Below are 26,985 nucleotides of genomic sequence, written 5' to 3'. Positions count from 1 at the left end.
GCTCTGAATTTATTGTAAAAATCTTTTTATTGCCGTTCCACAATTCTGTGCATTGCGGCTAGTTTACATTTCTCAGAGAGTGAAAAGGCTTTCGCTTACGTTTCTATCGTTACAAACTGTTGCCGTTCAGTTCGGCGTGTCTGCCCCCCCCCCCAACCCCCCCTTTCCATCCCTCTCGGTGAGAGGTGGTTCCCCCTCTCCATCTTTCTCGGTGGGGGGGGGGGGTTCCCCCCTCTCCATCCCTCTCAGTGGGGGGGGGGTTTCCCCCTCTCCATCCCTCTCGGTAGGGGGGATCCCCCCTCTCCATCCCTCTCGGTGGGGAGGTGGCTCCCCCTCTCCATCTCTCTCGGTGGGGGTGGGGGTTCCCCCCTCTCCATCCCTCTCGGTGGGGGTGGTGGTTCCCCCTCTCCATCTCTCTATGTGGGGGTGGGGGTTCCCCCCTCTCCATCCCTCCTGGTGGGGGGGTTCCCCCCTCTCCATCTCACTCGGTGGGGGGGGGCTTCCCCCTTTCCATCCCTCTCGGTGGGGGGGGGGTCCCCCCTCTTGATCTCTCTCGGTGGAGGGGGTTCCCCCCTCTCCATCACTCTCAGTGGGGGGGTTCCCCCCTCTCCATAACTCTCGGTGGGGGGAGGATTCCCCCCTCCATCTCTCTCGGTGTGGGGGGATTTCCCCTCTCCATATCTCTCGGTGGGGTGGGGGTTCCCCCCTCTCCATCCCTCTCGGTGGGGGGGGTCCCCCTCTCCATCACTCTCGGTGGGGGGGGGGGGGGGGGGTTGTTACCCCCTCTCCATCTCTCTCATAGAACATTACGGCACATTACAGGCCCTTCGGCCCTCGATGTTGCGCCGACCTGTGAAACCACTCTAAAGCCCATCTACACTATTCCCTTATCGTCCATTTGTCTATCCAATGACCATTTGAATGCCCTTAGTGTTGGCGAGTCCACTACTGTTGCAGCAGGGCATTCCACGCCCTTACTACTCTCTGAGTAAAGAACGTACCTCTGACATCTGTCTTATATCTATCTCCCCTCAATTTAAAGCTATGTCCCCTCGTGCTAGACATCACCATCCGAGGAAAAAGACTCTCACTGTCCACCCTATCCAATCCTCTGATCATCTTGTATGCCTCAATTAAGTCACCTCTTAACCTTCTTCTCTCTATCGAAAACAGCCTCAAGTCCCTCAGCCTTTCCTCATAAGATCTTCCCTCCATACCAGGCAACATTCTGGTAAATCTCCTCTGCACCCTTTCCAATGCTTCCACATCCTTCCTATAATGCGGCGACCAGAACTGTACGCAATACTCCAAATGCGGCCGCACCAGAGTTTTGTACAGCTGCAACATGACTTCATGGTCTGAAACTCAGACACTCTACCAATAAAAGCTAACACACCGTACACCTTCTTAACAACCCTCTCAACCTGAGTGGCAACTTTCAGGGATCTATGTACATGGACACCGAGATCTCTCTGCTCATCCACACTGCCAAGAATCTTACCATTAGCCCAGTACTCTGTCTTCCTGTTATTCCTTCCGAAATCAATCACCTCACACTTTTCTGCATTAAACTCCATTTGCCACCTCTCAGCCCAGCGCTGCAGCTTATCTATGTCCCTCTGTAACTTGTAACATCCTTCCGCACTGTCCACAACTCCACCGACTTTAGTGTCATCTGCAAATTTACTCACCCATCCTTCTACGCCCTCCTCTCGGTCATTTATAAAAATGACAAACAGCAGTGGACCCAAAACAGATCCTTGTGGTACACCACTAGTAACTGGACTCCAGTCTGAACACTTCCCATCAACCACCACCCTTTGTCTTCTTCCAGCTAGCCAATTTCTGATCCAAACTGCTAAATCTCCCTGAATCCCATGCTGCCGTATTTTCTGCAGTAGCCTACCGTGGGGAACCTTGTCAAACGCTTTACTGAAATCCATATACACCACATAGAACATATACATAGAACATAGAACAATACAGCGCAGTACAGGCCCTTCGGCCCACGATGTTGCACCGAAACAAAAGCCATCTAACCTACACTATGCCATTATCATCCATATGTTTATCCAATAAACTTTTAAATGCCCTCAATGTTGGCGAGTTCACTACTGTAGCAGGTAGGGCATTCCACGGCCTCACTACTCTTTGCGTAAAGAACCTACCTCTGACCTCTGTCCTATCTCTATTACCCCTCAGTTTAACGTTATGTCCCCTCATGCCAGCCATATCCATCCGCGGGAGAAGGCTCTCACTGTCCACCCTATCCAACCCCCTGATCATTTTGTATGCCTCTATTAAGTCCCCTCTTAAACTTCTTCTCTCCAACGAAAACAACCTCAAGTCCATCAGCCTTTCCTCATAAGATTTTCCCTCCATACCAGGCAACATCCTGGTAAATCTCCTCTGCACCCGCTCCAAAGCCTCCACGTCCTTCCTATAATGTGGTGACCAGAACTGTACGCAATACTCCAAATGCGGCCGTACCAGAGTTCTGTACAGCTGCAACATGACCTCCCGACTCCGGAACTCAATCCCTCTACCAATAAAGGCCAACACTCCATAGGCCTTCTTCACAACCCTATCAACCTGGGTGGCAACTTTCAGGGATCTATGTACATGGACACCTAGATCCCTCTGCTCATCCACACTTTCAAGAACTTTACCATTAGCCAAATATTCCGCATTCCTGTTATTCCTTCCAAAGTGAATCACCTCACACTTCTCTACATTAAACTCCATTTGCCACCTCTCAGCCCAGCTCTGCAGCTTATCTATATCCCTCTGTAACCTGCTACTTCCTTCCACACTATCGACAACACCACCGACTTTAGTATCGTCTGCAAATTTACTCACCCACCCTTCTGCGCCTTCCTCTAGGTCATTGATAAAAATGACAAACAGCAACGGCCCCAGAACAGATCCTTGTGGTACTCCACTTGTGACTGTACTCCATTCTGAACATTTCCCATCAACCACCACCCTCTGTCTTCTTTCAGCTAGCCAATTTCTGATCCACATCTCTAAATCACCCTCAATCCCCAGCCTCCGTATTTTCTGCAATAGCCTACCGTGGGGAACCTTATCAAACGCTTTGCTGAAATCCATATACACCACATCAACTGCTCTACCCTCGTCTACCTGTTCAGTCACCTTCTCAAAGAACTCAATAAGGTTTGTAAGGCATGACCTACCCTTCACAAAGCCATGCTGACTATCCCTGATCATATTATTCCTATCTAGATGATTATAAATCTTGTCTCTTATAATCCCCTCCAAGACTTTACCCACTACAGACGTGAGGCTCACCGGTCTATAGTTGCCGGGGTTGTCTCTGCTCCCCTTTTTGAACAAAGGGACCACATTTGCTGTCCTCCAGTCCTCTGGCACTATTCCTGTAGCCAATGATGACATAAAAATCAAAGCCTAAGGTCCAGCAATCTCTTCCCTGGCCTCCCAGAGAATCCTAGGATAAATCCCATCAGGTCCCGGGGACTTATCTATTTTCAGCCTGTCCAGAATTGCCAACACCTCTTCCCTACGTACCTCAATGCCATCTATTCTATTAGCCTGGGGCTCAGCATTCTCCTCCACAACATTATCTTTTTCCTGAGTGAATACTGACGAAAAATATTCATTTAGTATCTCGCCTATTTCTTCAGACTCCACACACAATTTCCCATCCCTGTCCTTGACTGGTCCTACTCTTTCCCTAGCCATTCGCTTATTCCTGACATACCTATAGAAAGCTTCTGGGTTTTCCTTGATCCTTCCTGCCAAATACTTCTCATGTCCCCTCCTTGCTCGTCTTAGCTCTCTCTTTAGATCCTTCCTCGCTACCTTGTAACTATCCATCGCCCCAACTGAAACTTCACACCTTATCTTCACATAGGCCTCCTTCTTCCTCTTAACAAGAGATTCCACTTCCTTGGTAAACCACGGTTCCCTCGCTCGACGCCTTCCTCCCTGTCTGACCGGTACATACTTATCAAGAACACGCAGTAGCTGTTCCTTGAACAAGCCCCACTTATCCAGTGTGCCCAACATTTGCAGCCTACTTCTCCACCTTATCCCCCCCAAGTCACGTCTAATGGCTTCATAATTGCCCTTCCCCAGCTATAACTCTTGCCCTGCGGTGTATACTTATCCCTTTCCATCATTAACGTAAACGTCACCGAATTGTGGTCACTGTCCCCAAAGTCCTCTCCTACCTCCAAATCCAACACCTGGCCTGGTTCATTACCCAAAACCAAATCCAACGTGGCCTCGCCTCTTGTTGGCCTGTCAACATATTGTTTCAGGAAACCCTCCTGCACACACTGTACAAAAAACGACCCATCTATTGTACTCGAACTATATCTTTTCCAGTCAATATTTGGAAAGTTAAAGTCTCCCATAATAACTACCCTATTACTTTCGCTCTTATCCAGGATCATCCTCGCCATCCTTTCCTCTACATCCCTAGAACTATTTGGAGGCCTATAGAAGACTCCCAACAGTGTGACCTCTCCTTTCCTGTTTCTAACTTCAGCCCATACTACCTCGGAAGATGAGTCCCCATCTAGCATCCTCTCCGCCAACGTAATACTGCTCTTGACTAACAATGCCACCCCTCCCCCTCTTTTGCCTCCTTCTCGGAGCTTACTAAAACACCTAAACCCCGGAACCTGCAACATCCATTCCTGTCCCTGCTCTATCCATGTCTCCGAAATGGTCACAACATCGAAGTCCCAGGTACGAACCCATGCTGCCAGTTCCGATACCTTATTTCGTATACTCCTGGCATTGAAGTAGACACACTTCAAACCACCTACCTGAACACCGGCCCCCTCCTGCGACGTCAAATCTGAGCTCCTGACCTCTATACTCTCATTCTCCCTTACCCTAAAACTACAATCCAGGTTTCCATGCCCCTGCTGCATTAGTTTAAACCCCCCCCAAAGAGCACTAACAAATCTCCCCCCCCCCCAGGATATTTGTGCCCCGCAGGTTCAGATGTAGACCATCCTGTCTGTAGAGGTCCCACCTTCCCCAGAAAGAGCCCCAGTTATCCAGAAATCTGAATCCCTCCCGCCTGCACCATCCCTGTAGCCACGTGTTTAATTGCTCTCTCTCCCTATTCCTCATCTCACTATCACGTGGCACGGGCAACAACCCAGAGATAACAACTCTGTTTGTTCTAGTTCTGAGCTTCCATCCTAGCTCCCTGAAAGCCTGCCTGACATCCTTATCCCCTTTCCTACCTATGTCGTTAGTGCCAATGTGGACCACGACTTGGGGCTGCTCCCCCTCCCCGTTAAGGACCCGGAAAACACGATCCGAGGCATCACGTACCCTTGCACCTGGGAGGCAACATACCAAACGTGAGTCTCTCACGCTCCCACAAAATCTCCTATCTGTGCCCCTGACTATAGAGTCCCCAATTACTAATGCTCTGCTCCTCTCCCCCCTTCCCTTTTGAGCAACAGGGACAGACGCCGTGCCAGAGGCCCGTACCCCATGGCTTACCCCTGGTAAGTCGTCCCCCCCACAAGTATCCAAAGCGGTATACTTGTTTCTCAGGGGAACGACCGCAGGGGATCCCTGCACTGACTGTTTTGCACCATTTAAGTTGTGAATAACTGACAGAGTGTGATAGGTCAGTTATTGTGCAGAGCTGGAATAGAACTTGTCTTTCCCCAGTCAGAGGCCAGAAAGCAAACACGTGGCACAGCCGCTTTTAAAAATAATTGTAAAGCAACCGGAAAAAAGATAGACCTCCCTCTAATGATTAAATGTGCGTCTGCTTTTATTGGGAATACAGAAAATGAGGTAATGAAAGGATGTGAGGAACAAGCGGGAAATGACATTGAGGCAGAAGCTAAGCAGTGATTAAATTGAATGGTGGAGGAGGTGTGAGGGACCGTGTAGTCTCCCCATGTTGCCATTTGTTATCAGCTCCGGCTCTGCAATACTCGCTGATGAATGTAGCTGCACGATCATATACTTCAGTTACATCTTTCCCACAGATATTTATATTGTTCATGGAAATAGTAAATTTACATCCAGATTATCCAAAACTAATATCATCTTAAATGTGTGGAACGAATCTCACATCATCGTCTTTTATTCCCAATAACCCAGCCCCAGCCAATCCAATCATCCCGAAGGGAAAACTGCTTCTAAACGATTCACACAGCGAGTGGTTCTGATCTGGTCTGCACGGCCTGGGACACTGGTGCCGGCAGATACAACAGTGGTTTCACAGGGAATGGTAGGAGTGACAGAAATCAAATGTACGTCTCCAGGGAAAGGGCGGTGCAGTCGGATTGAATCATCTGCTCATCTACAGAGCCGCTGAGTTCAAACGGAATGAAATGAAATGGAATGAAATGAAATGAAAATCGCTTATTGTCACAAGTAGGCTTCAAATGAAGTTACAGTTAAAAGCCCCTAGTCGCCACATTCCGGCGCCTGTTCGGGGAGGCTGGTACGGGAATTGAACCGTGCTGCTGGCCTGCCTTGGTCTGCTTTAAAAGCCAGCGATTTATCCCAGTGAGCTAAACCAGCCCCAGGAATGAATGTCCTCCTTCGGCACTTCACGCATTTTAAAGGCTTTGGATGTGGTCTGGCTGTGAGATGATGGGACCAACACCTGCAGGTTCCCTCCAAGTTCCCCAGCACCGCGAGTATTCTCACTGTAATCCTTTCTATTCACTGTGTCCCTGTGTGAACCCAGCGTCCGCTTTAGCTCACTGCTTACTTCACAGCATCAACTTCATTGTAAGTTCCAATCTGTCTGACCCTGGGCGCTGCCTGTGCTTTAATATTGAAAACATCTGTGTTGCTCCCAATAAAAGCAGACGCACATTTAATAATTAGAGGGAGGTCTATCTTTTTTCAGGTTGCTTTACAATTATTTTTAAAAGCGGCTGTGCCACGTGTTTGCTTTCTGGCCTCTGACTGGGGAAAGACAAGTTCTATTCCAGCTCTGCACAATAACTGACCTATCACACTCTGTCAGTTACTCACAACTTAAATGGTGCAATACTGCATGGAGGACATTTACTTCATCCAGGCTCTGATTTTATAATTTAGGAACAAGTTTGTTTACTCAGCAAATGTATTAATCGGTATTGTGTTTCCCACATGATAGCCAGTTTCCCACATCTCCAAGAACACTCCCTCACACTCTATCTCTCCCTTGCACTCTCTCCCTCCCTCACCCTCACTCTCTCACACTATCCCTCTCTCACACTCTCTCCCTCGCTCACACTCTCTCCCTCTCAACAATCCCTCCCACTCTCACACTCTCTCCCTCTCCCACACTGTCACCCACTCTCACACTCTCTCCCTCTCCCACACTGTCTCCCTCTCTCACACTGTCTCCCTCTCTCACCCTCTCTCCCTCTCTCACATTGTCACCCACTCTCACACTCTCTCCCTCTCCCACACTGTCTCCCTCTCTCACACTGTCTCCCTCTCTCACCCTCTCTCACTCTCTCACATTGTCACCCACTCTCACACTGTCACCCACTCTCACACTCTCTCCCTCTCCCATACTGTCTCCCTCTCTCACACTGTCTCCCTCTCTCACACTCTCTCCCTCTCTCACACTGTCTCCCTCTCTCAAACTCTCTCCCTCTCTCACATTGTCACCCACTCTCACACTCTTTCCCTCGCTCACACTCTCTCCCTCTCAACAATCCCTCCCTCTCTCACACTCTCTCCCTCTCCCACACTCTCTCCCTCTCTCACACTCTCTCCCTCTCACACTCTCTCCCTCTCTCACACTCTCTCCCTCTCAACAATCCCTCCCTCTCTCACACTCTATCCCTCTCCCACACTTTCTCCCTCTCTCACTCTCTCTCTCTCTCTCTCTCACACTCCCTTCATCTCTCACAGTGTCTCACTCTCTCCCTCTCTCACACTCTCTCCCTCTCCCACACTGCCACCCACTCGCAAACTGTCTCCCTCTCTCACACTCTCTCCCTCTCCCACACTGACTCCCTCTCTCACACCGTCTCTCTCTCTCACACTCTCTCCCTCTCTCACACTGTCTCCCTCTCTCAAACTCTCTCCCTCTCTCACATTGTCACCCACTCTCACACTCTTTCCCTCGCTCACACTCTCTCCCTCTCAACAATCCCTCCCTCTCTCACACTCTCTCCCTCTCCCACACTCTCTCCCTCTCTCACACTCTCTCCCTCTCTCACACTCTCTCCCTCTCAACAATCCCTCCCTCTCTCACACTCTATCCCTCTCCCACAGTTTCTCCCTCTCTCACTCTCTCTCTCTCTGTCTCTCTCTCTCACACTCCCTTCATCTCTCACAGTGTCTCACTCTCTCCCTCTCTCACACTCTCTCCCTCTCCCACACTGCCACCCACTCTCATACTGTCTCCCTCTCTCACACCCTCTCCCTCTCCCACACTGTCACCCACTCTCACACTCTCTCCCTCTCCCACACTGCCTCCCACTCTCTCCCTCTCCCACACTTCCTCCCACTCTCACACTCTCTCCCTCTCCCACACTGTCACCCACTCTCCCTCTCACTCCCTCACTCACACTTTCACCCACTCTCACACTCTCTCCCTCTCTCACACTCTCTCCCTCTCACACTCTCTCCCTCTCTCACACTCTCTCCCTCTCCCACACTGCCTCCCACTCTCACACTCTCTCCCTCTCCCACACTGTCACCCACTCTCACACTCTCTCCCTCTCCCACACAGTCTCCCTCTCTCACACTCTCTCCCTTTCCCACACTGCCTCCCACTCTCAAACTCTCTCCCTCTCCCACACTGTCTCCCTCTCTCACTCTCTCTCTCTCACACACTGCCTTCCTCTCTCAGTGTCTCCCTCTCTCCCTCTCTCACACTCTCTCCCTCTCACACTCTCTCCCTCTCTCACACTCTCTCCCTCTCCCACACTGCCTCCCACTCTCACACTCTCTCCCTCTCCCACACTGTCACCCACTCTCACACTCTCTCCCTCTCCCACACTGCCTCCCATCTCACACTCTCTCCCTCTCCCACACTGTCACCCACTCTCCCTCTCTCTCCCTCTCTCACACTGTCACCCACTCTCACACTCTCTCCCTCTCTCACACTCTCTCCCTCTCCCACACTGTCACCCACTCTCACACTCTCTCCCTCTCCCACACTGTCACCAACTCTCACACTCTCTCCCTCTCTCACACTATCTGTCTCTCCCAGACTGTCTCCCTCTCTCACACTCTCTCCCTCTCTCACACTCTCTCCCTCTCCCAGACTGTCTCCCTCTCTCACACTCTCTCCCTCGCTCACACTCTCTCCCTCTCAACAATCCCTCACACTCTCACACTCTCTCCCTCTCTCACACTGTCTCCCTCTCTCACACTCTCTCTCTCTCTCACACTCTCTCCCTATCCCAGACTGTCTCCCTCTCTCACACTCTCTCCCTCGCTCACACTCTCTCCCTCTCAACAATCCCTCACACTCTCACACTCTCTCCCTCTCTCACACTGTCTCCCTCTCTGACACTCTCTCCCTCTCCCACACTGTCTTCCTCTCTCACACTCTGCCCCCCTCTCACACTTTCTCCCTCGCTCACACTACCTACCACTCTCACACTCTCTCCCTCTCTCACACTCTCTCCCTCTCAACAATCCGTCCCTCTCTCACACTCTCTCCCTCTCCCACACTGTCTCCCTCTCTCACACTCTCTCCCTCTCCCATACAGTCACCCACTCTCACCCTCTCTCCCTCTCCCACACTGCCTTCCTCTCTCACAGTGTCTCCCTCTCTCCCTCTCTCACACTCTCACACTCTCTCCCTCTCCCACACTGTCTCCCTCTCTCACTCTCTCTCTCTCACACACTGCCTTCCTCTCTCACAGTGTATCCCTCCCTCCCTCTCTAACACTCTCTCCCTCTCACACTCTCTCCCTCTCTCACACTCTCTCCCTCTCCCACACTGCCTCCCACTCTCACACTCTCTCCCTCTCCCACACTGTCACCCACTCTCACACTCTCTCCCTCTCCCACACTGCCTCCCTCTCTCACACTCTCTCCCTTTCCCACACTGCCTCCCACTCTCACACTCTCTCCCTCTCCCACACTGTCACCCACTCTCCCTCTCACTCCCTCTCTCACACTGTCACCCACTCTCACACTCTCTCCCTCTCTCACACTCTCTCCCTCTCACACTCTCTCCCTCTCTCACACTCTCTCCCTCTCCCACACTGCCTCCCACTCTCACACTCTCTCCCTCTCCCACACTGTCACCCACTCTCACACTCTCTCCCTCTCCCACACTGCCTCCCACTCTCACACTCTCTCCCTCTCCCACACTGCCTTCCACACTCACACTGTCTCCCTCTCTCACACTGTCTCCCTCTCCCACACTGCCTCCCACTCTCACACTCTCTCCCTCTTCCACACTGTCACACACTCTCACACTGTCTCCCTCTCCCACACTGTCTCCCTCTCTCACACTCTCTCACTCTCCCACACTGCCTCCCACTCTCACACTCTCTTCCTCTCCCACACTGTCACCCACTCTCACACTCTCTCCCTCTCCCACACTGTCACCCACTCTCACACTCTCTCCCTCTCCCACACTGCCTCCCACTCTCACACTCTATCCCTCTCACACACAGTCACCCACTCTCACACTCTCTCCCTCTCCCACACTGTCACCAACTCTCACACTGTCTCCCTCTCTCACACTGTCTCCCTCTCCCACACTGTCTCCCTCTCTCACACTCTCTCCCTCTCCCACACTGCCTCCCACTCTCACACTCTCTCCCTCTCCCACACTGTCACCCACTCTCACACTCTCTCCCTCTCTCACACTCTCTCCCTCTCTCACACTCTCTCCCTCTCCCACACTGCCTCCCACTCTCACACTCTCTCCCTCTCCCACACTGTCACCCACTCTCACACTCTCTCCCTCTCCCACACTGCCTCCAACTCTCACACTCTCTTCCTCTCCCACACTGTCACCCACTCTCACACTCTCTCCCTCTCCCACACTGTCACCCACTCTCACACTCTCTCCCTCTCCCACACTGCCTCCCACTCTCACACTCTCTCCCTCTCACACACTGTCACCCACTCTCACACTCTCTCCCTCTCTCACACTCTCTCCCTCTCCCACACTGTCACCCAGTCTCACACTCTCTCCCTCTCCCACACTGCCTCCCCCTCTCATACTCTCTCCCTCTCCCACACTGCCTCCCACTCTCACACTCTCTCCCTCTCCCACACTGCCTCCCACTCTCTCCCTCTCCTACACTGCCTCCCACTCTCACACTCTCTCCCTCTCCCACACTGCCTCCCACTCTCCCTCTCACTCCCTCTCTCACACTGTCACCCACTCTCACACTCTCTCCCTCTCCCACACTGCCTCCCACTCTCACACTCTCTCCCTCTCCCACACTGTCACCCACTCTCCCTCTCACTCCCTCTCTCACACTGTCACCCACTCTCACACTCTCTCCCTCTCTCACACTCTCTCCCTCTCCCACACTGTCACCCACTCTCACACTCTCTCCCTCTCCCACACTGCCTCCCACTCTCACACTCTCTCCCTCTCCCACACTGCCTCCCACTCTCACACTCTCTCCCTCTCCCACACTGTCACCCACTCTCCCTCTCTCTCCCTCACTCACACTGTCACCCACTCTCAAACTCTCTCCCTCTCACACACTCTCTCCCTCTCCCACACTGTCACCCACTCTCACACTCTCTCCCTCTTCCACACTGTCACCCACTCTCCCTCTCTCTCCCTCTCTCACACTGTCACCCACTCTCACACTCTCTCCCTCTCTCACACTCTCTCCCTCTCCCACACTGTCACCCACTCTCACACTCTCTTCCTCTCCCACACTGTCACCCACTCTCACACTCTCTCCCTCTCCCACACTGCCTTCCACTCTCACACTCTCTCCCTCTCCCACACTGCCTCCCACTCTCACACTCTCTCCCTCTCCCACACTGTCACCCACTCTCCCTCTCTCTCCCTCTCTCACACTGTCACCCAGTCTCACACTCTCTCCCTCTCTCACACTCTCTCCCTCTCCGACACTGTCACCCACTCTCACACTCTCTCCCTCTCCCACACTGTCACCAACTCTCACACTCTCTCCCTCTCTCACACTCTCTCTCTCTCCCAGACTGTCTCCCTCTCTCACACTCTCTCCCTCTCTCACACTCTTCCCTCTCCCAGACTGTCTCCCTCTCTCACACTCTCTCCCTCGCTCACACTCTCTCCCTCTCAACAATCCCTCACACTCTCACACTCTCTCCCTCTCTCACACTGTCTCCCTCTCTCACACTCTCTCCCTCCCTCACACTCTCTCCCTCTCCCAGACTGTCTCCCTCTCTCACACTCTCTCCCTCGCTCAAACTCTCTCCCTCTCAACAATCCCTACCACTCTCACACTCTCTCCCTCTCTCACACTCTCTCCCTCTCAACAATCCCTCCCTCTCTCACACTCTCTCCCTCTCCCACACTGCCTCCCTCTCTCACACTCTCTCCCTCTCCCACACTGTCACCCACTCTCACACTCTCTCCCTCTCCCACACTGCCTCCCACTCTCACACTCTCTCACTCTCCCACACTGCCTCCCACTCTCACACTCTCTCCCTCTCCCACACTGCCTCCCACTGTCACACTCTCTCCCTCTCCCACACTGCCTCCCACTCTCACACTCTCTCACTCTCCCACACTGTCACCCACTCTCCCTCTCTCTCCCTCTCTCACACTGTCACCCACTTTCACACTCTCTCCCTCCCTCACACTCTCTCCCTCTCCCACACTGTCACCCACTCTCACACTCTCTCCCGCTCACACACTTTCTCCTCTCTCACACTCTCTCCCTCTCTCACACTCTCTCCCTCTCCCAGACTGTCTCCCTCTCTCACACTCTCGCCCTCGCTCACACTCTCTCCCTCTCAACAATCCCTCACACTCTCACACTCTCTCCCTCTCTCACACTGTCTCCCTCTCTGACACTCTCTCCCTCTCCCACACTGTCTCCCTCTCTCACACTCTGCCCCCCTCTCACACTCTCTCCCTCTCCCACACTACCTCCAACTCTCACACTCTCTCCCTCTCTCACACTCTCTCCCACTCCCACACGCTCTCCCCCTCTCACACTCTCTCCCTCTCTCACACTCTCTCCCTCGCTCACACTCTCTCCCTCTCAACAATCCCTCCCACTCTCACACTCTCTGCCTCTCCCACACTGCCTCCCACACTCTCTCCCTCTCTCACACTCTGTCCCTCTTCCACACTGTCTCCCTCTCTCACACTCTCTCACACTCTCTCACTCTCTCACATTCTCTCCCTCTTCCATATTGTCTCCCTCTCTCACACTTTCTCCCTCTCTCACACTCTCTCCCTCTCTCACACTTTCTCCCTCTCTGACACTCTCTCCCTCTATCACATTCTGTCCCCCTCTCACACTCCCTCCCTCTCTCACAGTGTCTCACTCTCTCACACTCTCTCACTCTCTTCCCCTCCCTCACTCACCCTCCCTCTCTCACACTTTCTCCCTCTCTCACACTCTCTCCCCCTCTCCCCTTTCGCATTCTCTCTTTTGTACTCACTCCCTCTCTAGCACTCTCACCCTCTCTCACACTCTCCCCCTCACATTCTCTCCCTCTGACACATTCTCTACCTCAGTCACCCTCCCTCTCTCCCACTGTCTCCCACTGTGTCTCCCTGTCAGACTCTCTCCCTCTCTCACACTCTCTCCCTGTCTAACACAATCTACCTGTCTCACTCACTCTCCCTTCCTCACACTCTCTCCATCTCTCACCCTCCATCTCTCACTACCCCTCTATCTCTCACACTCCCTCTCTCAAATTCCTGCCTCTCACATACTTTCTTCTTCACTGATACTCACTCCCACTCTCCCACTCTCTCTAGCAGATTTCCCTTGTCTCACACTTACCCCTCTCTCACATTCTGTCCCTCTCTCTCACTCTCCCCCCCTCTCTCTCTCTGCATCATGCCTCCCTCCCTCTCTCACATCTCCGTTAAACACTTTCACACTCTGTCCCTCTCTCTCTCCATCCCTATATCTCTCTCCCTCCATGCCTCCCTCCCTCTCACAAAACTCCCTCAATGACACTTTCTCTCACACTCTTTCTCTCTCTCACACTTTGTCCCTCTCTCACACTTTCTCTCACTCTCTATCCCTCTCTCACAATTTCTCTAACACTCTTTCCCTCTCTCACACTTTCTCTCACTCTCTATCCCTCTCTCACACTTTCTCTCACACACTTTCCCTCTCTCACACTTTCTCTCACTCTCTTTCTCTCTCTCACAATTTCTCTCACAATCTTTCCCTCTCTCACACTTTCCCTCTCTCACACTTTTTCTCACTCTCATTCCCTCTCTCACAATTTCTCTCACACTCTTTCTCTCTCTCACACGTTCTCTCACATTCTTTCCCTCTCTCACACTTTCCCCCTCTCACACTTTTTCTCACTCTCTTTCCCTCTCTCACAATGTCTCTGACTCTATTTCATTCTCTCACACTTTGTCTTAAACTCTTTCCCTCTCTCACACTTTCTCTCATACTCTTTCCCTCTCTCACACTTTCCGTCTCTCACACTTTCTCTCACACTTTCCCTCTCTCACACTTTCTCTGACTCTCTTTCCCTCTCTCACACTTTCTCTCACACTCGTTCCCTCTCTCACACTTTCTCTCACACTCTTTCCCTCTTTCACACTTTCTCTGACTCTCTTTCCCTCTCTCACATTTTCTCTCACACTCTTTCCCTCTCTCACACGTTCTCTCACACTCTTTCCCTCAATCACACTTTCTCTCACTCTGTTTCCCTCTCTCACACTTTCCCTCACAATCGTTCCCTCTCCCGCTCCCTCAGTCACTCAGTCGCTCTCTCCTGTACTTATGTCTAAGATTATGTGAGTATTTAATACACCATCCTTCTCACCCAATCTGCCTCCCTCAGCCACTCAGTCTCTCCACTCTCTGCTTCCCTTTCTCTCAGACAATCCACCTCCTTCTCCCGTTTTATCCTTTATTTCTCCACCCTCTTTCTCTCCCAATATCTCTCCTCACACCCTCTTTCTCTCTCACCCTGTCTTCTATCAGCACATCTCACACACCAGTTCTCTGTTCCTCCACATCTCACCCCGCCTCTCTCCCAGTTGAAGTGTGTGTATCAGATGGAGGCCTGTGTCAGTTAGAGACGGGGTACTAGTTTTCACTGCTGACTATGTTTTAATGCTGCTCTCTGAGGTGATGAGTTTGTTGCTGCTGCAGCCTCTGAGTTTTCTGAGGTTCCAATGATGCTAAATATTTTCTTAGTTTGAGGGGCTGAATCAGATTTAGATTTGGGATCACATACTTTGCACTTTAAATAGTTCCAGATTTTGGAGACATTGAAATGTTCTATTTATGCTCAAACGGAAACTACTGAAATAAAATAAAGGAATGGTCACAGTTACAGAGGCAGCTACATCCCAGAGTGCAGTGGAACCACCCAGAGAAACACACTGACAATTGGAACTGAACCATTGAATGGTCACAGTTATAGAGACAGCTACGCCCCAGAGTGCAGTGGACCCACCCAGAGAAACACACTGACAATTGGAACGGAATCACTGAATGGTCACCGTCACAGAGGCAACTACACCCCAGAGTGCAGTGGAACCACCCAGAGAAACACACTGAAAATTGGAACTGAATCACTGAATGGTCACAGTTACAGAGGCAGCTACATCCCAGAGAGCAGTGGAACCACCCAGAGAAACACACTGACAATTGGAACTGAATCTCTGAATGGTCACAGTTAGAGAGACAGCTACAACCCAGAGTGCATTGGAACCACCCTGAGAAACACACTGACAATTGGAACTGAATCACTGAATGGTTACAGTGGAGTGAGGGATATCTCTGAAACAATGTGAGATGTAGAGATGGGACTGATGGTTTCTGAGTGGACAGCATCCTTTCTGTTAATGTTAGTTGAACAATGTGATCAACACCGTCCGGTGTTTGCAAAGAGGTCACTCACTCAGAAAAATAATATTTGCTTTCACTGAACACAATATCTGTTTGTTCACGTCTTGAAAAATAAGTTAAACGATGTCACAACCTCAATTTCCCTTGTGTGGTTCCACAGGGTATTAATTAAAAGCTTGGAGAATATATAACCTCAGAGTTTTAGACAGAGAAATTGCCAATCGCAGGAAGGGACACATCACTTCACACTGAAAATGCATCGTCCAATTGATATGGTTGAGAAAGTATTCTACCCAATCCTGGCTATTGTTGGTGTTCCTGGTAAGTGACTGTCACCATTGAATTGGTGTAAATCTGTGTGTGAGCGGCTCTCTGATTTTAAACTGCGACTGAAAATACCTGATCCTGATCTCGTGCTCACTGTGAAATAGACACCTGGTCAACGATATAATTGTCAAATGTATTCAAGCCTGTCAATGGTTTGAATCCCTTTCATCAACTCACAATAAACCTCTGTTTGTAACTCACTGGATCTCTGACCGGGGAAGTTATTATATTGAGTGGAATTTTGTATAATGTTAGATTGGATGACAGCAAAGGCAATCTATCTGAAGGGAGGTTTAGGGGGAGAAAGAATTAAATCACACTGAGTGTGGGTATCTGTCAGTGTAGAATTGTACTGACTGTGGGTCACTATCAGAGTGGAATATCTGACGGCGGTGAACAAGGATTACTGGAAGTGTCTGTCAGTGTAGAATTGTACTGACTGTGGGTCTCTCACCAGAGTGGAATATCTGACAGCGGTGAACAAGGATTACTGGAAGTATCTGTCAGTGTAGAATTGTACTGAGTGTGGATCACTAACCAGAGTGGAATATCTGACAGCGGTGAACAAGGATTACTGGAAGTATCTGTCAGTGTGGAATTGTACTGAGTGTGGGTCTCTCACCAGAGTGGAATATCTGACAGCAGTGAAGAAGGATTACTGGAAATGTCTGTCAGTGTAGAATTGTACTGACTGTGAGTCTCTCACCAGAGTGGAATATCTGATTCAATTATCTATCTATTACTGGGACTATCTGTCCGTGTGGAATTGTATTGTGTGTGGGTCAGTAACTGGACTGAAATTAGTTGGTTCTGTTTTGAAATGATGTATTTTATTGGTGAGGGGTCGCTCCATTCTGTGGAGTTCTCTCTGTGTGTTTTAACTTTGGAATAGGTTGAAACAGGAAGAGTTTGGCTGTGTTTTGAAGATGTTTGATATTTATTGTATGAAGTGCAATGTCTCTATCTCTGTTTTCTATTGATCTACTCTAACAGGAACAGATATCACCCACACTCTAAGATTTCACAAAACCCACAGCAATGCAGCATTCCAATAGGTTTTGTGATATTTTCTCATTCCTATTCATCCTGAAATGAACTCACATGTTTGATCAATTTTTATGGGTGTTTTTAAACTGTCTTTCTGCTTCACACGATTTGTGAATCTATTCACCTGAAGCCAGAAACCCCTCCAGTCCATTCACACACTTGTTTTCCAAGGAGCGATTGGGGGACTTATTGTTCTGAACAAAATGCAGCAGCGGACACTGATCTGTCGGGACATTAATGTCCCATTGAAATACCCACTTTGAAAATTCATAATTAATGATGATGTGTGCATGTAATTAGTTGTATTCTGCCTCTGTATTCACTATCACTCCCAATTTGATTCTGTCTGTAAATTGTGTAATTATCATTCTGCTTCCTGATCCCATACTGTTGATGGGAATGGTGAAGGAGAGTGATCCCAGTGCTGATCCTTGTGGAACACCACTTCCCACCTTCCATCAATCAGCCTAAATCCCTTTAACTCCTCTCCCTGTTTTCTGTGTGTGTCGCCAGCCTGTGTCCATCCTGCTGCTGTGTCCCCTAACTCCTCTGGCTCTGAGATTACTCATCAGTCTGTTACGTCGAATCTTACTGACGGCCTTTAGAAAATCAAATTGTTTAACATCTATCATACTACTCAGATCTATTATTTCTGGTAGTTATTGCAATAATTGGATGAAATGTGTCAGGAAGAATGTTGACTTTGGAATATGTGCCGACTATTTAGTATACTCTGTGTTACTAGATTTCTTTTAACTCATGCTTGTAATTCCAACTGTTGACATTGTGACTGGAAGATTTGATTATATTATGTTCTAAGTTCAAGAATAACAGAGACCGACTTCTGCTTTTCAATTCTTTGGTAATTATTCTGATGTTGATCAGTGAATAGATAATATTGTCTCTGCTGTTTCTCACTGTCTATTTTATGAATATTTGTTGTTGAAATCCATCCGCCTCCAGTGATCTCCCTCTACCTGGACCCCACCCTCTGGCCTCCTATCAGCTCTTGATCTTTTCATTGAGATCTGTCAGTGCGACATTGACCGTCTCAATTTCCCTGTGCCTCTCACCAACTCTATCCTGAATCACTCTAAACTTGCCCCAATCCTCTCTCTGATATCCAACCCTGGCCTGGTGATCTAAGCTGCTCACAAGGGCGGTGTCATTATTGTCTGGTGTCCTGACCTCTTCCTCACAGAGGCTGACCGTCCGCTCTCAGGCCCATCCTGGTACCTCCCCCTGGACCAGCAGCACACCACCAAACATCATGATGTTGTTTCCAGGGCTTTCACTGACCTCGTTGACTCTGGATATCTTCTGTCCACAGTCTCAGAGATCAGAGTCCCACAATCCCACACATCCTGCATCAACCTCCCGCTTCTACCTCCTTCCCAATATCCACAAACAGGAAAGTCCCAGTGCACCCATTATTTCGGTCTGTTCCAGCCCCACCAAGGTCATTTCTTCCGATCTTGATTCCATCCACTTTACCCTGTTCTGCCCCTTCCCAAAGACAGTGGTGTCACAGTGGTTTGCACTGCTGCCTCACAGCAGCAGGGTCCCCGGATCAATTCCTACCTTGGGTGACTGTCTGTGTGGAGACTGTACTTTTTCTCCCTGTCTGTGTGGGTTTCCTCCGGGTCTCCGGTTGCCTCCCATAGCCCAAAGATGTGCAGGTTAGGTGGATTGGCCACGCTAAATTACTCCGTAGTGTCCAAAAAGATGTGTAGGTTAGATTCAGGGGTTAATGAGATGGGCGGGGGAGTGAGCTTGGTTGAGGTACTCTTTCAGAGGTTTGGTACAGACTTAATGGGCCGAATGGCCTCCTTCTGCACTGTGGGGATTTTATGTTTCCTGATTCCTCTGGTGTCGTAAACAAGGTCCATTTCCCTGGCCCTAACCGCCTAATCTTCACAATGGACGTCCAATCCCTCTGCACCTCCGTTCCCCAACACGAGGGCTGTGTTCAGATCCTCATACCCTGCTTCCTGTAAAGACTGCATCTCATTCTCCCACTTTCTCCGCCTCCATCGCCTCTGTTCTGATGATGGCGTCTTCGAAAATAGTCCCCCTGGCATGTCTGTCTTTTCCTTAACCGGGCCGTCCCCACCACCTTCCTTTGTTAACAGGGCTCTCAATCGTGTTCAATTCACTTCTCACACCTCTGTCCTCACACAGCCCCCTCCCTCCCGGAAACATGATAGGGTTCCCCTCCTCACTTTCCACACCATCAGCCTTCTCATTGAAAGGAAAATCCTCGATTTCTGCCAACTCCAGCATGATGTCACCACCAAACACATTTTCACCTCTCTCCAACCACCCCCCTCAATGTCTGCATTCCTCAGGTACCGCTCCCTCCCCCTTGTCCACTTCCCCCGCACACCCCACACCCCTTTCCCTTCCCCCAGCACCTTCCCCGGCAATCACAGACGGTGCAACAACTGTCCCTTTACCTCCTCCCGTGTCCCGGTTCTCAGCAGCAAACTATCCTTTCTGGGGAATCAGCGTTTCACTTCTGTGCCTTCAGTTTGTTCTCCTGTATTCGCTGCTGCCAATACCGTCTCCTCGACATTGGGGAGACTAAACGCAGACTGGGAGACTGCTTTGAGGAACATCTTCACTCAGCCCACAGCATGGCCCCAGCCTTCCTGTTGTGGCCATGTTAACTCAGCACCTTGCTCTCAGGCCCACATGTCTGTCCTTGGCCTGCTGCCAGAATGCAGTGAAGCCCAACGCAAGCTGGAGGAGCAACATCTCATCGTCCAATTTGGATGTTGCATCCCGCAGGACGTAACTTTAATTTCAACAACTTTATTCTGGGAACTTTCTCCTCCATCTTAACGCTCTTGTTTTGGAATGTTCCTACTTTTTTGTCGAATGCAACGAGTCCGAATCTGGAGAGAGTCTATTCCGGCCAAGTGAACCCTGGGGAATGTCCAATGCTGGAGCGGGAATACTCCTGAGAAAAGATAGGCAGGGAATGTTTTCAAACAGGGAGAGGATGGATTCCTGGGAACAGTGATGTTGGGATGTTCCAGACATGGCAATGGGGGATTCCTGGGAGCGGGTGCTGTACGAATGACTAAACCTGGGAGGGGTGATCCCTCGGGGTGTTCTGGAGACTGGGCAGACTCTATTCTGGACAGGCTGGGCTGCACGGTAGCACAGTGGTTGGCACAGTTGATTCACAGCTCCAGGGTCCCAGGTTCGATTCCCGGCTTGGGTGACTGTCTGTGCAGAGTCTGCACATCCTCCCCGTATCTGCGTGGGTTTCCTCCGGGTGCTCCGGTTTCCTCCCACAGTCCAAAGATGTGCGGGTTAGGTGGATTGGCCAAGATAAATTGTGTTTAGTTTCCAGACAATTTTGATGGGGTCACTGGGTTATGGGGATGGGGTGGGCTGAACTGTTTTTCTCTTTCCAAGGGCCGTTGCAGACTCGATGGGCCGAATGGCTTCCTTTTGCACTGTACATTCTATATTTCTATTCCTCCCATGGTTATGAAGTGGGAAGGTCCCGCGTTTGTTTTATTTTTCCCATTGATCGTGGAGTATTCAAATAAACCAGGAGTGGGGTCCAACCCCATCAGAAATCCAGTCCAGGGAACGGTCCAATCCGGGGTGTGGTCCAATAATTGAGCTGGGATGACAATCTCGGGTATGTTTGTATCCGGTTTGGGAAACCTGGCCGGCCTGAGTGAATCCTGTAAATCAGACTAAATGAGAAATGTAACCTCTCCCAAAGGTCTCTGAATTATAAACATTTTCCTACCACTGCCATCAAACTGACAGGGCTGCAATTCACACTTTCCCCCCATTCCCCACCTTTAACACTGGAGTTACATTTCCTACTCCCCTCTCTGCAATGTTAATCTCTGTGCCCACTCCTCTCCCAGCACCCCCACCCACCCACTGTCCATTATATTGATGCTGCAATTGTGTCCTGGTTCAGACAGGGAGATTCATTACCCAGTAATTTCCCGCGTCTCTCCTTTCTCTCTCTGACAGTTAATATACTGGGAATTGTGATCCTGTGTCGGGGGAAGTGTGGCCTCTCTACCTGCACCACTCGCTACCTGGTGGCCATGGCAACGGCGGATCTGCTGTTTATTATCACTCGTCCCATACTGACCATGATCCGTGGTTATTATTTCCCCCGGAGTTTCCTGTACCTCACCCCTGTGTGTCGTGTTAACTCTGTCCTGCAGGCTGCAGCCACGGACTGTTCTGTCTGGTTCACCCTCACTTTCTCCTTTGATCGATTTGTGGCCATTCGCTGCCAGAAACTGAAAAGTAAATATTGCACCGGGAAAACTGCGGCTGTGGTTCTGTCCACAAGCGGCCTCCTGCTCTGTGTGAAAAACATCCCCGTGTGCTTTACATTCGAACCTGGGGGGATAATCGACAATGTCCAGTGGTTCTGCGTCACAAAGAGCAGCGTTTACACTGACCCGGGATGGGGTGGGTATCGCTGGTTTGATCAGGTTGTAACCCCATTGATGCCGTTCTTCTCAATCCTGTTGACCAACGCTCTGACAGTCAGACACATTTTACTCAGCAGTCGGGTCCGGAAGGCACTGAGGGCCCAGAGCCAGGGAGACAATCGCAGCGACCCAGAGATGGAGAGCAGAAGGAAGTCAATGATTTTACTCTTCAGCATCTCCGGAACGTTCATCCTCCTCTGGACCGTGTCTGTTATTACATTTTTCTATATGGATGTGAGAGGATTATATTACCTCACCGAGCCTCAATATACTTTACATCAAGTCGGATGGATGCTGCGGGATTTAAATTGCTGCACAAACACATTTATTTATGTGGTGACTCAGTCCAGGTTCAGGGAGCAGATCAAGGTCGCGGTGAAATATCCGGTTACATCAATTATTAAATTAATGAGAAAATAAAACTGACTGAAAACCCCTCAGCCAATCAGGAGCTCCAGCCGCTGACTGACAGCCTCTCAACCAATCAGGAACTCCAGCCGCTGACTGACAGCCTCTCAGCCAATCAGGAGCTCCAACCGCTGACTGGCAGTCTCTCAGCCAATCAGGAGCTCCAGCCGCTGACTGGCAGACTCTCAGCCAATCAGGAGCTCCAGCCGCTGACTGACAGCCTCTCTGCCAATCAGGAGCTCCAGCCGCGACGAACAGCCACTCAGCCAATCAGGAGCTCCAGCCGCTGACTGAAACCATCTCAGCCAATCAGGAGCTCTAGCCGCTGACTGACAGTCTCTCAGCCAATCAGGAGCTCCAGCCGCTGACTGACAGTCTCTCAGCCAATCAGGAGCTCCAGCCGCCGACTGGCAGTCTCTCAGCCAATCAGAAGCTCCAACCGCTGACTGACAGTCTCTCAGCCAATCACTATCTCCTGGCGCTGACTGACAGCCTCTCAGCCAATCAGGAGCTCCAGCCGCTGACTGACAGTCTCTCAGCCAATCAGGAGCTCCAGCCGCCGACTGGCAGTCTCTCAGCCAATCAGGAGCTCCAACCGCTGACTGACAGTCTCTCAGCCAATCAGTATCTCCTGGCGCTGACTGACAGCCTCTCAGCCAATCAGGAGCTGGGTCTGGGGCGTGGGGAACACTGACAGTGCTGGCTGTGTGGTGGGAGCACTGACAGTGCTGGCTGTGTGGGGGGAGCACTGACAGTGCTGGCTGTGTGGTGGGAGCACTGACAGTGCTGGCTGTGTGGGGGAGCACTGACAGTGCTGGCTGTGGGGGGAGCACTGACAGTGCTGGCTGTGTGGGGAGCACTCACAGTGCTGGCTGTGTGGGGTGAGCACTGACAGTGCTGGCTGTGTGCGGGGAGCACAGACAGTGCTGGCTGTGTGGGGAGCACTCACAGTGCTGGCTGTGTGGGGTGAGCACTGACAGTGCTGGCTGTGGGGTGGGAGCACTGACAGTGCTGGCTGTGTGGTGGGAGCACTGACAGTGCTGGCTGTGTGTTCGGAGCACTGACAGTGCTGGCTGTGTGGGTGGAGCACTGGCAGTGCTTGCTGTGTGATGGGAGCACTGGCAGTGCTGGCTGTGTGCTGGGAGCACTGGTTTGCTGGCTGTGTGGGGGGAGCACTGACAGTGCTGGCTGTGTGTTGGGAGCACTGACAGTGCTGGCTGTGTGGTGTGAGCACTGACAGTGCTGGCTGTGTGGGGGGAGCACTGACACCGCTGGCTGTGTGGGGGGATCACTGGAAGGGCTGGCTGTGTGGGGGAGCACTGACAGTGCTGGCTGTGTGGGGGGAGCACTGACAGTGCTGGCTGTGTGGTGGGAGCACTGACAGTGCTGTCTGTGTGTTGGGAGCACGGGCAGTGCTGGCTGTGTGGTGGGAGCACTGGCAGTGCTGGCTGTGTGGGGGGAGCACTGACAGTGCTGGCTGTGTGGGGAATAGTGACAGTGCTGGCTGTGCGGTGGGAGCACATTTATTTATGTGGTGACTCAGTCCAGGTTCAGGGAGCAGATCAAGATCGCGGTGAAATATCCGGTTGCATCAATTATTAAATTAATGAGAAAATAAAACTGACTGAAAGCCCCTCAGCCAATCAGGAGTTCCAACCGCTGACTGACAGTCTCTCAGCCAATCAGGAGCTCCAGCCGCTGACTGACAGTCTCTCAGCCTATCAGTATCTCCTGGCGCTGACTGACAGCCTCTCAGCCAATCAGAAGCTGGGTCTGGGGCGTGGGGAACACTGACAGTGCTGGCTGTGTGGTGGGAGCACTGACAGTGCTGGCTGTGTGGGGAGCACTGACAGTGCTGGCTGTGTGGGGGAGCGCTGACAGTGCTGGCTGTGTGGTGGGAGCACTGACAGTGCTGGCTGTGTGGTGGGAGCACTGACAGTGCTGGCTGTCTGGGGGAGCACTGACAGTGCTGGCTGTGTGGGGAGCACTGACAGTGCTGGCTCTGTGGGGGAGCACTGACAGTGCTGGCTGTGTGGGGGAGCACTGACTGTGCTGGCTGTGTGTGGGAGCACTGACAGTACTGGCTGTGTGGGGGAGCACTGACAGTTTTGGTTGTGTGGTGGGAGCACTGACAGTGCTAGCTGTGTGGGGGAGCACTGACAGTGCTGGCTGTGTGGGGGAGCACTGACAGTGCTTGCTGTGTGGGGGAGCACTGACAGTGCTGGCTGTGTGGGGGGAGCACTGACAGTGCTGGCTGTGTGGGGTGAGCACTGACAGTGCTTGCTGTGTGGTGGGAGCACTGACAGGGCTGGCTGTGTGGGGGGAGCACTGACAGTGCTGGCTGTGGGGGAGCACTGACAGTGCTGGCTGTTTGCGGGGAGCACTGACAGTGCTGGCTGTGTGGGGTGAGCACTGACAGTGCTGGCTGTGTGGGGGGAGCACTGACAGTGCTGGCTGTGTGGGGTGAGCACTGACAGTGCTGGCTGTGTGGGGGGAGCACTGACAGTGCTGGCTGTGTGGGGTGAGCACTGACAGTGCTGGCTGTGTGGGCGGATCACTGAAAGGGCTGGCTGTGTGGGGGAGCACTGACAGTGCTGGCTGTGTGGGGGGAGCACTGACAGTGCTGGCTGTGTGGTGGGAGCACTGACAGTGCTGGCTGTGTGGGGGGAGCACTGACAGTGCTGGCTGTGTGGGGGAGCACTGACAGTGCTGGCTGTGTGGGGGGAGCACTGACAGTGCTGGCTGTGTGGTGGGAGCACTGACAGTGCTGGCTGTGTGGTGGGAGCACGGGCAGTGCTGGCTGTGTGGTGGGAGCACTGGCAGTGCTGGCTGTGTGGGGGGAGCACTGACAGTACTGGCTGTGTGGGGAGCACTGACAGTGCTGGCTGTGTGGTGGGAGCACTAACAGTGCTGGCTGTGTGGGGGGAGGACTGACAGTGCAGGCTGTGTGGGGCGAACTCTGACAGTGCTGGCTGTGTGGTGGGAGCACTGTTAGTGCTGGCTGTGTGGGGGGAGCACGGGCAGTGCTGGCTGTGTGAGGGGAGCACGGGCAGTGCTGGCTGTGTGAGGGGAGCACTGACAGTGCTGGCTGTGTGGGGGAGCACTGACAGTGCTGGATTTGTGGTGGGAGCACTGACAGTGCTGGCTGTGTGGTGGAGCACTGACAGTGCTGGCTGTGTGGTGGAAGCACTGACAGTGCTAGCTGTGTGGGTGGAGGACTGACAGTGCTAGCTGTGTGGGTGGAGGACTGACAGTGCTGGCTCTGTGGGGGAGCACTGACAGTGCTGGCTGTGTGAGGGGAGCACTGACAGTGCTGGCTGTGTAGGGGGAGCACTGGCAGTGCTGGCTGTGTGGGGGGAGCACTGACAGTGCTGGCTGGGTGGGGGGAGCACTGACAGTGCTGGTTGTGTGGGGGGATCACTGACAGTTCTGGCTGTGTGGGGGGAGCACTGGCAGTGCTGGCTGTGTGGGGGGAGCACTGACAGTGCTGGCTGTGTGGGGAGCACTGACAGTGCTGGCTGTGTGGTGGGAGCACTGACAGTGCTGGCTGTGTGGTGGGAGCACTGACAGTGCTGGCTGTGTGGGGGAGCTCTGACAGTGCTGGCTGTGTGGGGCAGCACTGACAGTGCTGGCTATGGGGGGAGCACTGACAGTGCTGGCTGTGTGGGGGGAACACTGACAGTGCTGGCTGTGTGAGGGGAGCACTGATAGTGCTGGCTGTGTGGAGGGAGCACTGACAGTGCTGGCTGTGTGGTGGGAGCACTGACAGTGCTGGCTGTGTGGTGGGAGCACTGACAGTGCTGGCTGTGTGGGGGGAGCACTGACAGTGCTGGCTGTGTGGGGAGCACTGACAGTGCTGGCTGTGTGGTGGAGCACTGACAGTGCTGGCTATGTGTGGGTGAGCACTGACAGTGCTGGCTGTGTGTCGGGAGCCCTGTCAGTGCTGGCTGTGTGGTGGGAGCACTGACAGTGCTCGCTGTGTGGTGGGAGCACTGACAGTGCTGGCTGTGTGGGGGGAGCACTGACAGTGCTGGCTGTGTGGGGGAGCACTGACAATGCTGGCTGTGTGTTGGGAGCACTGACAGTGCTGGCTGTGTGGGGGAGCACTGACAGGGCTGGCTGTGTGGTGGGAGCACTGACATTGCTGGCTGTTGTGACGAGGCACTGGCAATGATGGCTGTGTGGGTGGAGCACTGACAGTGCTGGCTGTGTGGGGGGAGCACTGACAGTGCTGGCTGTGTGGGGGGAGCACTGACAGTGCTGGCTGTGTCGGTGGAGCACAGGCAGTGCTGGTTGTGGGATGGCTCTGAACTGACATAAACTGTCCATTGTGAACTGACATAAAATGGCCACCGTGAACTGACATAAAATGGCTGCCGTGAACTGACATAAAATGGCCAACGTGAACTGACATAACATGGCCACCGTGAACTGACATAAAATGGCCATTGCGAGCTGACATAAAATGCCCCCCTTCAACCAATATAAAATGACCACCGTGAACTGACATAAAATGGCTGCCATGAACTGACATCAAATGGTCACCGCGAATGGACATAAAATGGCTGCCGTGAGCTAACATAAAATAGCCACCGTGACCTGACATAAAATGGCCACCGTGAACTGACATACAATGGCCACCGTGAACTGACATAAAATGGCCACCGTGAACTGACATAAAATGTCCATTGCGAGCTGACATAAAACGGCCCCCGTGAACGGACATACAATGGCTACCGTGAACTGACATAAAA

Source organism: Scyliorhinus torazame, chromosome 5 (assembly GCF_047496885.1).
Source record: "Scyliorhinus torazame isolate Kashiwa2021f chromosome 5, sScyTor2.1, whole genome shotgun sequence".
Classification (NCBI taxonomy): domain Eukaryota; kingdom Metazoa; phylum Chordata; class Chondrichthyes; order Carcharhiniformes; family Scyliorhinidae; genus Scyliorhinus; species Scyliorhinus torazame.
Note: the sequence above shows the minus strand (reverse complement) of the source record.